The sequence below is a fragment of the Balaenoptera borealis genome (genome assembly GCF_965194805.1).
Source record: "Balaenoptera borealis genome assembly, chromosome: 1".
NCBI classification, from domain to species: Eukaryota; Metazoa; Chordata; class Mammalia; order Artiodactyla; family Balaenopteridae; genus Balaenoptera; species Balaenoptera borealis.
The window spans coordinates 169,902,110-169,914,451 of record NC_138860.1 but is presented as its reverse complement, the minus strand read 5'-3'; the positions used below and the strand labels follow the sequence as shown (position 1 = coordinate 169,914,451).

General features: G+C 51.6%; 1 long non-coding RNA gene across 1 annotated transcript; it reads right to left on the bottom strand.

Annotated features, from left to right (window-relative positions):
• Positions 1-801: 801 nt before the first annotated feature.
• LOC309610216 lies at positions 802-7,742 on the bottom strand. Its single transcript, XR_014233784.1, has 2 exons — positions 3,734-7,742; positions 802-2,951 (listed from the first exon to the last, which is right to left on the bottom strand). It is a non-coding gene; the product is annotated as an uncharacterized lncRNA (long non-coding RNA).
• Between the last annotated feature and the right edge of the window lie 4,600 nt (positions 7,743-12,342).

Here is a 12,342-nt window from a genome sequence, read left to right as displayed (position 1 = left end):
CTCTGTGTTTGCTGCGCCCCTCACAATAATTAGGCTCTATGTTAACAGGGACTCCACTGTTTGGGTCAATGCCAGCACCCAGAAGAGTGCCCAGAACATAGTAGGGGCTCCAGAAACTCTTGCTGGGTCAGTGAATGAGCTGTGTATGGAAGGAAAAGTGCAAGTTTGCCTGTGGAGGGGGGATGATGGGGCGGGGGCGGGGCAGGAAGAGATGTTGGCAGAGGAACCGCACAGATGAGACTGAGGCATAAGAGAACGTGGCGTGTTCAAGCGGGTGGGGAGTAGAGTGTGCAGGGTAGAAGGTGGAGGGTCTGAGTCTAGGGCTGGGGAGTTGGGCAAGAGCCTGATCATGAAGGGCATTTGTTCATTTATCCATTCATTTAATATTTATTAAGCCCTATGTGGAGGCTGGCCTTCCACCCATCTAAGGGGAGTGGACTTAACCCTGAAGGTACTTGGGAGCCAATGAGAGACACAGAGCAGGGTCAGAGCATCTCACTGCTGGTCACAATGCACCACACTAGGGAACACAGCAAGCCACTGGGTCTTCCCCCAGGGGGCCTGCTCTGCCAATGTCTTTGCTCCGGGGCAGCCTTTTGGAGGTCTGGGGAGAGCACGCCCACGGAGGTTTCCCCTGGCGAAGCTGCACAGTGACAGTCTCCACGTGAGCCAGCCCATCCATCTGTGACCCTTCCAATGTGCGGGTTCCCACAACCCAGATGGAGGACTTGAACCTCCCAGGCTGAGGGAACCTCTTCCAGCGAAACCAACTCTTTCATTTCCAGGTGGGGCAACTGAGGCTACCAAAAAGAAAGGATTTATTCAAGGTCATACTGCGTGTCAGTCACAATTCTTGTTTACAAGTAACCAGCACCCAATTCAGATGGACTTCTTAAAAAAAGAAGAGGAAAAAGAAGAAGAAGCAGAGAAGGAGGAGGAGGAGGAAGAGGAAGAGGAAGAAGGAGGAGGGGACTTGAGTCACATAACCAGGATGTTGAAGGGTGAACTTCAGGTACAGTTGGATCCAGGCCTCAAACAATGGCTGGCTCAGCTTGGGACACACGCCACCTGCCCTGTGAACCAATCATTGGGCCAGAGGTCTGCAGAACCCTCAATGGCCAAGCCTAGGTATAATATGCCTCCCATTAGAGTGGAGGCGAGGTGGAGGGGAGCAGTGTCAGCCCCATGTGACACCCCAAAGAAAAATCAGAGTGCTGATCCAAGAAGGGGGGGAACAGAAGCAGGTGTCCACCACACCCAGGAACTCAGTGACCCAACCCAGGCCAGAACCCTGGCCACCTGACTCCAAACCTCCCACCATCCCACTCCCCTGAATCCTGTCGGCAAGATTAACTAGACATCAGCAAGGGGGGCAGAGGGGGCCAGCGTGGGAGGTGCAGGAGCTGCAGGAAGGGGGCCAGTCGGGAGATCATCTGGCCGAGAGGTAATGAGCCCCTTGACAGAAACTAATCAATCTCTTAACTCCCTAACCCACTCTCCCACTTTGGCATTTTGCTGAGGGAAACATCTGTCACTTGTTCGAGATGAATGATACACCAACACCATTATTAATGTATTTTTAAGTGGTGTTTAGAATCCACTTCATTTTAAATAGAAGAAAACGACATATATCTTTCCCTGCTTGTTCAGACCCTCAAGGTGCCAGCACGACATGACTGCTGCCTAAACGGTGTGGCATGTGGGCATGGCCCCCAGCACAGTGCACAGAGCCCAGCCCACCTCGGCCCGACGCGCGGCAGGAGAATGCAACCTCCAGTGAGAGAAACCTAAGGCTGGTGAGGGGGGGTGAGATGACTGATTTCCTCTACAGCTGGCAGGAGTATCAGTGTCATTTTTCTGGAAAGTCGTTTAATAGGACGTTTCGGCTCACTCATCTCACTTCTGGGAAGCCCTCTTGAAGATATCACTGGAGATGCGAAACAAAGCTTCGACTGCTGAGGATGTTCATCGTGGCATTGTTTACAACAGAGAGAAATTGGAAATAACCTAAAAGTCCAACCAGAGGAGAACGGTTGCGCAAACTTAAACAGATCCACTCAATGGAATGGTTTATGTCTATTCAAAAAAAAAAAAAATGTTGCCTACAAAGATTATTGACTTCAGATGATTTGATTGGAAAAAGCAGAAACTGAAGGAAACTCAGGTAAAAGGAGGATTATTTTAAGCATCAGAGGAGTTTCCCAGAATACAACTGCCAGCAGCAAAACTGGACACACCAAACCTGCCAGGTCCACAAGCAGCATATATCTCCCCAACTAGGTCTCTCATCCCTGTTTCTCTCTCACTTCAATTTTCTCTCTCTGCAGACCAGCTTGGTGGTTCCACTCCCAGAGTTTACCAGCTCAGTCACATAGTTATTTGATTCAATCTTCCCCTCTTCCTGTTGAAAGAAAAATAGACAAGAAGGGAAGGAGGAGAAAGGGTAAAAAGAGAAAAGAGAAAGAAAAAAGAATTCCTAGAAAGTCTCAGCCTGGTCCAATCAGCTGTGCTGGACCAGGAGGGCTACTCACATGACAACAGGCTTCTATCTTTCTTGTTTGGATGGGGTAAGGCAGGGGAAATGATTGCTATCTCAAATAGGAGTACATAATCCAGGGTGGATTCGTTATCCATTGCTGCATAACAAATTATCCCCTTTAAACATTTAGTGATTTAAAGCAGCGTTTATTTCACACACTTTCTGAGCGTCAGGAGTTGAGGGGCATCTTAGGTGGGTGCCTCTGACTCAGGGTCTCCCATGAGGTTGACATCAAGTCTTCCGAACGCTTGATGGGACTGGAGGACCCACTTTCAAGTCCACCCGTGTGGCCATTGACAGGAGGCTTCAGTTTCTTGTTGGCTATTGGCTAGAGGCCACAGTTCCACCCCACACAACCCTCTCCATCAGGCTGTTTACAATGGGACAGCTGGCCTTCCCCAGAGCAAATGATCTGAGAGAAAGTGAGAGAGAGAGAATTACCAGGACTGAAGCTACAGGGTCTTTTCTAACCTAATCTCAGAAATGACCCCATCAATTCTTCCATAACTTATTGGTCACACAAAGTAACCCTGGCACTGTGTTGTGTGTGGGGGGACTACACAAGAGTGTGAACCCCAGGAGGACAGATCAGTGGGGACCACCTATGAGCCTGGCTAATACACACAGAAAAACTCATTCTATAGCAATGGTTTCAGAAGTGGATGTACGATTTTTAATATACGAATCAAGTGGGGTGAACATAGTCCAAAAGAAAACCTTCTTTGTATAATAACTTGCCTTTGGTTATTCCTACTGGGTAAAGAGGACCTGACCAGGCCAGAGCTGAGACTGGACACATCCAGCTCATAGGGCTGAGCCATCCTGTTACCCACATGAGAACTGGGTCACAGGATGGCAGCAGGACCAAGAGTGGTGCTTGGGTCCTGCCCTAGGTGGGGTTCAGGCACACATGAGATGGGTCTGGCGGACTAGAGGCAGGCCCCTAAGGGAAGCCAGGAAGGACCGTCAGGAGCCAAAGGAGAAACTCTCAGAGGGTGAGTGGCAAGCCAGACCCAGCAGCAGGGGTCTCGGGATGGAGGGAGGCGGTTCTGAATTCCTCCTGCCACCTGGTTTCTGGAGCTGCTGCAGCCCAGTCGCCAAGCCCAGGAGGAGAAGGCTGAGGGTGAGCAGACAGAGCTGTCGTAGAAGATGGGGGACCCCTCCCCCTCGAGAAGCACTCTTCCCCTCACTTACCAGCAAACAGTGAGCTCCTGCAGGGATGGTGGAACTGAGAACCTGTGGGCCAGGGAGGCAGGACCCGGCGGGCCGGGGCCCTGATGGAGAAGTTGACGGTAGCAGTGGCAGTGGTGGCTGATGGGGACAGAGGACAACGCGGGTGGCCGCCTATTCCCATTCATAAGCACGGAGGATTCACCCACACACTTCAGAGGGGACAGGAACTCCCCAAAGATGTGGGGTTCCTGCAGGAGAAGGTGGGGGTTGGAGCCAGCAAGATGCAGATACTCACGCTAACGCTGCTAGCGAAGTTTTCACCATTTACCATCCTTAGAACCCCAGGGCCGGGGAAAGCGTGGTGGAAATCTAGGCCAAACCCCACCCGAGGCTGGAAGCCCTGTCCGCACATCTCCACCAGGCTTGACCACTCCCAGCAACGGTGGGCTCACGACTCCATCAGGACATTCATTCCGTAATCAGACAGCTGTGACACATCGAAAGTTCATTCTGAAATCTGAAACAACATCTCTCTCCCTATGGGTCCCTCTGATTGTCCCTAGTTCTGCCTTCTGGTGCCTCAGAAAACCAATCAGCAACCACTCCCCCTGATGGTCCCATGGCCGGTCATCCTCTTCAGTGTTCAGGTCTGCTCTCCCAAGCACATCGTAGGCCATCAAGACTGCAGCAGGAGGGGACTTCCCTGGTGGTCCAGTGGTTAAGACTTTGCCTTCCAATGAAGGGGGTGCGGGTTCGAGCCCTGATCAGGGAGCTGAGACCCCACGTGCCTCGTGGCCAAAAAAACCAAAACATAAAACAGAAGCAATATTGTAACAAATTCAATAAAGACTTTAAAAAATGGTCCACATCAAAAAAAATCAAAAAAAAAAAAAAACAGAAGACTGCAGCAGGAGCCAAACTGAATCCCACCACACACCCATTAGAATGGCTACTATTAAGAAGACCGACCATGCCAAGTGTCGGTGAGGTTGTGAAGCACTGGGAACTCTTGTACACTGCTGATGCGAATGTAAAATGGTACAATCACTTTGGAAAACAGTCCGCCCTTCCAAGTCCCCCAGACCTTCCATTGCTAGGTATTTACCCAGGAGAAATGAAATATATGTCCACACAAAGACTGGTACATAAATATCCCTAGCAGCTTTATTTGTAATAGTCTAAAACTAGAAACAACTCATATGTCCGTCCAAAGGTGAATGGGAACACAAACTGTGGTGTAGCCAATACGATAGAATACTACTCAGCAGTAAAAGGAACACAGGACCCTCTGGATGAATCTCGAAAAGATTACACTGACCGAAGGAAGCTAGACACAAAAGTCTGCATACTGTATGGTTTCATTGATGTAAACTTCTAGAAAAGGCAAAGTGATCTATAGTGACAGAAAACAGATCAGGGCTTGCCTGAGAATGGGAGTGGAGGGAGGGAAGGGTGGCTAAGGGGAAGGAGAAAACTTTCCGAGGTGATGGGGATGTCAGGGGTGATTGTGGCGGTGCCCTCGCCAGTGTATGCACCTGCCAGAACTCTTCGAAGTGTAGGCTTTCAATACAGCAAGTTGTACACATGAAATAGGCACAATGTGTTTTAAGTTGTTTCTTAAAAACTCGAACACACGATGCCTTGAGTGATTTACCAAACTGTGGCCAAGCTGGAGGCCTCCTGGGTCTGCTTTGACGAGCCTTTTGTAAGTAGCTCATGGATGCGCCTGAGCGATGCTTACTGGGCACCATCTCCTTGGCAGGTTTAGACCTCGTTAATCCATGACTCTGGAAACTGGCTTCCCACACCCACCAACGGTCATTCGGCAAGTTCATGGCAGAGCCAGGAGTTAAGCGCAGCTCTCCTGATTCCCAGGCCCTTCTCTTCCCCATGGCGTAAGGAGAAATAGAAGCACATGGACTGCTTCATGGTTCTCCAAGCTGCTTGACATCTGTAATCTCATTTCCTGGATTAATCCCATTTAACACAGTCGAGTGTGTAATGGATAAGATGGTGCTGGGAGGACAGACAGCTTGTCTATTTATGGTAGGCGTCTATTCTGATGGCTCAGGGCCCAGGCCAGGCCAATTGTTAGATATCTTGAATAACCCTCCTGGGTTAAGCATTCTGGGCTTTGGAGTCAGACAGAACTGGGCTGGAATCCAAGCACTACCACTTACTAGTGGAAGACCTCGAGCAAACCATTTAACCCCTCTGAGCCTCTGTTTCCTCCTCTGTAAAATGGGAATAATAGCAATAACTGCCTCATAATGCTGCAGGGAGGATTAAATGGGATAGCAGCAACCAGCTCATAGTAAACACTCAAAGTCTGGCAGCTGTCATTACAGCTATTACTACTATCAATCCTCACAATGCTCTTATGAAGTAGGTCCCATTATTATCCCCATTTTGCAGATAAAGAAACTGAGGCTCAGAGATGTAAAGCGATTCACCCAAATGACCCAGCAAATAAGTGGCAGCGCCAGGATTTGACCTCAAGTCCCCTGTAAGGCTCCAAAGCCAGCTCTGGATCCTCAGCATCACACTGCCACCTCTCAGGTGCAGCGGGGATTCTAAGATAGGAAGGTATAATCAAAAAGTCCCCTCAAAGCCCACTGGTTACAGTTAGAGCTGAAGGAAGCCGAGGCCTGGCCAAACTGGTGTGACCGAGGTCAGGTCAAGAGTCCCCTCTCTGGACTCTGGGCTCTGCCACTTAGAAAAGCAGGATGGGGGACATCCCTGGTGGTCCAATGGCTAAGACTCTGTGCTCCCAGTGCAGGGGACCCGGGTTCGATCCCTGGTCAGGGAACTAGATCCCGCATGCATGACACAACTAAGTTCGCATATCGCAACTAAAGATCCCGCACGTGGCAGCGAAGATCCTGCATGCCACAACTAAGACCCGGCGCAGCCAAAATCAATAAATAAATAGAAAAGCAGGACGGCACAGAGAACGGAGACCATGAGGAAGGGCGCGCCCCCAACTCCAACACATCCCTGAGAGCAACCAGGCCTGCTCTGTTCATCAACATCCAGAGTCATCAGAGTCTGAACGCCAAACTGTAATAGGGTCAGTGTGTGACCCTGTGCAGGTCCCCAAGCAACTGAGAGCCCTATACCCAGCCATAAGCCAAGAACACTGGACAAGATGACAGCTCAGACCATCTTAGTTTCCAAAGTGCCGGGAATACCTGGGATGCAGAGGAGACCCAACTCCAGGTGGGCTGGGGACTTTGAAGGTACAAAGGGGGTGTCCCAAGGAGAGCCCACTGGAGCAAGGTTTTGGCCCCAGCATGGGGTCACCGTTGATGCAAACAGGCAGCCTGGGGAAGGGGGCGGAACGATGGCTTTGGAGACAGCAGACCTGGATCCAAATTCCCTTCTGCTATTCACCCACAGCCTGGCCATTTCACTGCCTGTCTCTGAGCCTCAGTTATCTTCATCCACAAAATGGAGACAATCACACCAGCTTTATAGGGTTGTGTGGCATTTAAAGAAAATCATTTATCTGAAGCACCGGTAAATAATAAATGGTGGCTGCCTTAATCACTGTTTCCCACCTTCACCAGCAGAAGTGACATTCACGCAGCTCCCAAAGGCTGCAGGGAGCAACCCTGCATGCCCAGCCAGTGCCCGCCCAGAGGACAGTGACCCCGGACGGGCACCTCCGCAATGGACACCGCCGCCCACCACGCTCAGTCACAGAACTGAGTGCAAACTCACCCTCGCACACAGCGACCCCACCTGAGCATGTGCGCACCCGGTCTCTACCAGGATTTCCCAACGGGAGGAGACATTTCCTCACGTCTGTGACTGGGCTGATGGAGGAGGCCGTGACCTTGGTGCTGCTTCTGTAGGTTTCTCAGCAAGCCAGCGGGTCCCTAGCACAGCCTGCAGCACCAGGGGATCTGGAGAGAGGAGAACCCAGGGTCCCGGGGAGGAGGAAAAGGCTTCCTGCCCGCCTCACCCTCCTTCCGGGCTGTGATTGTGTCTGACCAGCCCTGGAGTCGACCAGTGAGTGTGTGAGTCCCCAGGAGGCCAGGATGGGGGTGCCCTAGCGGGAAGAAGCCTAGATAGATAGTCTCGGGGGTGGTGGTGGTGGGGGGGGGTCATTGTGGCAGGATGGTACAGTGGTTACACCAGGGAGTTTTGGAGCAGGAGAGCCCTGCTTTGTCCCCCAGCTGTGCCATGTATTAGCTGTGTGACCCTGGACAAGTTACTTAACCTCTCTGGACCTTAGCTGTCCACCTATCAAATGGACATGATAATATTAGTGGGATAATATTACATGGTAGAAATACTGGGAGTGGGGATGTGGGGAAGAGTTAAATGACATCACACACGTCCCTAGACATCGTAAGCACTCAGAGGTGTGAGTCATTTTTATCAAGGGTCCAGGAGCAGGAAATTGCCTATAGATATCGAGTATCCCATGGATTGCAAAGTGACAGCTCACAAGCCCAAATGCAGCCTACAAATGGCCTTTGTTTGGCCCACATGGTGTCTTTCTTTTTAAATTTTTGCCAACACTTAATAATCAGATTTCACATCAAAATCTGAATTTTCTGCTTCTCTTGAAAAGTTCAAACATTGGCAATCCTAGGCCCGCTTTCCCGCCTGGCAAGTACCAGCCAGAGCTGAGCAGCCACTGCCCAGCTCACTCCAGTGCTTCCTAGGTCCAGCCGCCTCTCCTGCTCCCTGCCCTGCCCTGTGGGCCCTGGAGGTTGTACCCCTTGACCTGGCCCTGCGCCTTCATGATGCCACACAGGGAAACAGGACTCTAGAGGGGGCAGAAACCCAGCCGGGGTCACACAGCAAGTCAGTGGCAGAGCTGGACTTAGGACTCAGGGGGCCGGATTCCCAATCCCCCCGAGCACTGGTGAGATGCTAACAAGAGAGACTGGCCGTGCCCCCAAAACTCCTGCATCTACAGCCCTTACTGGAGAGATAGGATCATCACTGGGCATGGTTACTTTGCTAAGCCTTAATTTCTTCATCTGTAAAATGGGATAATAGTCCCTTCCTCAGGGTGATTGTGAGGACAAAATGCATTTTTTAAAGTAGGGATCTTAGAGCAGCACCCAGCACACAGTGACTGGCTGATAAGTAGCAGCTATCATCACTGTTATCAATAAATCCTGGCCTGCGTGATGCATGCACACCATCTCATTGCTTCCTCTAACCAGCTGTGATGTCACTCTGCTTAGCCCCATCTGACAGATGAGAAAACTGAGGCCCAGAGGAGGGGCGTGAGACTCACACAGTCCATGAATGATGAAGCCAGCATCTGGAATTCCAACCCAAGTTCAAGCCAGGACAGTCTGGCTCCAAAATACCAGCTCTCCCCATGCATCAGAAGCCTCTACAGAGTTCACATATAACGATTGAGGGCCTACTATGTGCCAAGCCCTATTGCAGACACCAGGGATAAAGTGGGGAATCCAACAGATGAGAAGGGCTGGGGCCATAAACAATAAACATATCACTCAGGCTCTGGCAGTGGTAGATGCCAGGAAGAAAAAATAGGAGAATATTAGAGAGTGCCTGGATGGGCACAGTGGGTGCCTTAGCCAGAGCAGTCAGGGCAGGTTGCCCCAGGGAGGTGACATTAAATAGGGACCTGAAGGCTGAGCAGGAACCAACCAGGCATCAACTGGACAGAAGGCTCCAGACTGGGCCAAGGCTTGCGTTCTCCAGCCACAGGAGGAAGGCCAGTATGGCTGGAGCAGGAGGAAGAAGGCATAGAGTCAGACAGGTAGGTGGTGGCCGGAGTACTGAGCAATAGAGCATCTGGTTTAAACGTAACAACCCCCTCCACCCTTCATCCAGGGCACGCCATGTGCCAGGCACTGCGCTGAGACCTCTGCCTGCGATGCCTCATTCCATCCTCCCCAGGCACCTGTGAGCTACAGCTCATTGTCCTGTTTGCCAGGTGATGACACTGAGGTTCAGAGAGAGGCAGGGACTTGCCTGGGGCCACCCCGTAGAGGAGGTGGGTGCAGGCCTGGAGTTCCCATCTGGACTCTAAGCCAGGCTGTCTCCACGTGCCACCTGCTGGGAGCAGGCTCAGGTGTCAGCCTGGCCTTGATGTGATCAGAACAGGGGTCAAAGGGTCACCTCCCAGCCTAGCAGGGCTCTTCCTGGAGCAATAAGGCTTTTACGGTTCCCATCCCTGGTAACACCAAGCTTCCAGCCCACGGGCAGGGACACACACATCACACACATTCACGTGCCTATGCGTGCGCACACATACACAACAGCCCAGCCAGGAAGAAGGGCTGGGAAGGGGGCAAGAGATGGTTAGGAGGAAACAGTGCTCTCCATACGTAATGAGCTTCCAGGCACCCGGTGGCTGTGGGCAGGTCCCCCCGAGCTCCTCATCTCATTGAGGGGTGCAAGTCATCACTCAGGCCGGAAGCCTGGGAAGCATCCCAAACTCTCATCTTTCCTACGCTCCCCGCTTCTAGCCTGCTACAAAGCCCATCCTAGTTCCCCCATCCATCCTTGTCTCCTACCTGGGCTCGAAAGGTAAGCATCTCTCCTGCTTTCACATCCTCTCATTCCACTGCCACCCCCCTTTAAGCTGGAGAACCAAGGGCAAGACAGTAGTGGCCGCTCGCGAGGACTTGGGGCTGGGGAAACCCGTTTAAAGGAAGACCAGAGCATTAGTACAGTGATGTCACCAGCCCTGGCCTGCTGATGGACACCAGCGTCAGCCTTTGAGACACACACATACACACACACACACACACACACACACAGACCTTGAGTTCTCATTTCATGGCTATCAGGTTGCAGTGACACTGCTCCAAGACAAAACAGGACGACGGAGCCAGCCAGATGGGGTGAGGGTCGAGAATCTGAAACCCCCTCTGCTCTCCACGATCACCCCCTCTCCACCCACCCCCACTCCTTGGGGAGGAGCTCACCCCCCCGACACCCCAGGCATGGACAGAGCCCAGTCTTGGACTTAGGGCCCCGAATTCCTGCGCTATGCAAGCTCCCTGCCCCACACGGGGCCTCCTGTCTCCATTGGTAAGGCCCAGGTGGATGACCCCGAGGGCCCTCCCAGTCGAGGAAGTCCACCTCTTACTGGCATTTGGTTCCCAGACCCAGTGGCTGGGAGTCTCCCGAAGCCCAGTGTGCAGTCAGCAGGCAAGCCAGCAGGGAGCGCACATGCCTCGTTAATGGGAGATGGAGGAGCCCAGCCCTGGAAGGACCCTGGAAACAGTGAGTCTCTACTTGTACCCCCTCCCATTCTGGTTTTCAAAGGGCTCCCCACAGTCTCGGGACCAGGCCTCTGTGCCTTTGCACACATAGTCCCCACTGCCGGCCTGTTCTGACCTCCTTGCCTACGAAACTGAGTGAAGCATCTCACCTCTCAGATGGGGAAGCCTGTTGCTGCTCCTCTGAGCAACCGCCTCTCTCTGAGTTGCTTTATCTGGATCCTCAGGGCCTGTTGCATGTCTGGTCCTAAACAGAGGTCGATGCATTAGTGGATGGAGGGATGGATGGAAGAAAGCCAGCTACAAGCAGCCCACGTAGTTCTCCAAAATCAAATAGTATGACATGGAAAAGCCCTGGGGAGGAAATCATTTTAGGAAATAAAACACTTACTGAGGTCTAAGGAACTGACACTTGGATGGACACGTGTGCCTGGTATAACGATCTTATTAAATCCTTACGAAACTCCTTTGGAGCAGGTAATAATACCCCCATTTTACAGAGGGGGAACTGAAGCTTAAAGGGAACAAGTACATTGCCCAAGATAACCCAGAACATATGTGCAAGAAGCAGGATTTGAACTCAAATCTGTTTCACTCTTCATCTTGCTCTTACCCAAACGTCAGCTCTGGGCTCACGCCCTCCTGACTCCCCAGCAGGGTCCTCTGGGTGATTCCAAGAAGCAGACAAACATAGACAGGCCTCGAATGGACTGGCAGCCCTTGTCCTAGTTTTCACTAATTCTATCCTGACTCTCAACCTACCCCAAATTCTAGAGAGCCTAATTCTGACCCCACCAGTAAAAGCTAACATCTACAAACAGCTTACTCTGTGCCAAGCACTTTGGATGCAACATTTGTGATCCTCACCAAAACCTGATATGAGGCATATTATCCCTATTTTACAGATGAGGAAACTGAGATTCCAAGAGGTGAAATGATTATCCAAGGTCACACAGCTAATAGGTGGCAGAGGCAGGATTCAAACCCAGGGTGTCTGTTTCCATGGCCCAAGCTCTTACCATTACTTAAACTCACTCGTTCTCCCATCCTCCAGCAGACACTCCAAAGGTCCTCTCTTGGCCAAGCCTCCACTGGACTCATCCTGAAAAGGTATGACCTTCCTCAGCGCCCCCCCACCCACCCACAACAATCAGAGTCCAGTCCACAGCCCCAAACCCTGGCTTCAGTTTGGCTTTCTGGGATTATCATCCGAAGAGGAGGAGTTTTGATGAAACTAAAATGAACACCTCTTCCCCTCTCCAGAAGCATTGGGGCCCCCAGACACTTGTCCTAAACTGGGCTCTGAGTCACACATGTCCTGGCTCTGCCACTGAATCTCTCTGGACTTGGGAGGGTCCTTTAATAGCTCTAAGCCTCCGTTTTCTCATCGGTAAAATGAGATAG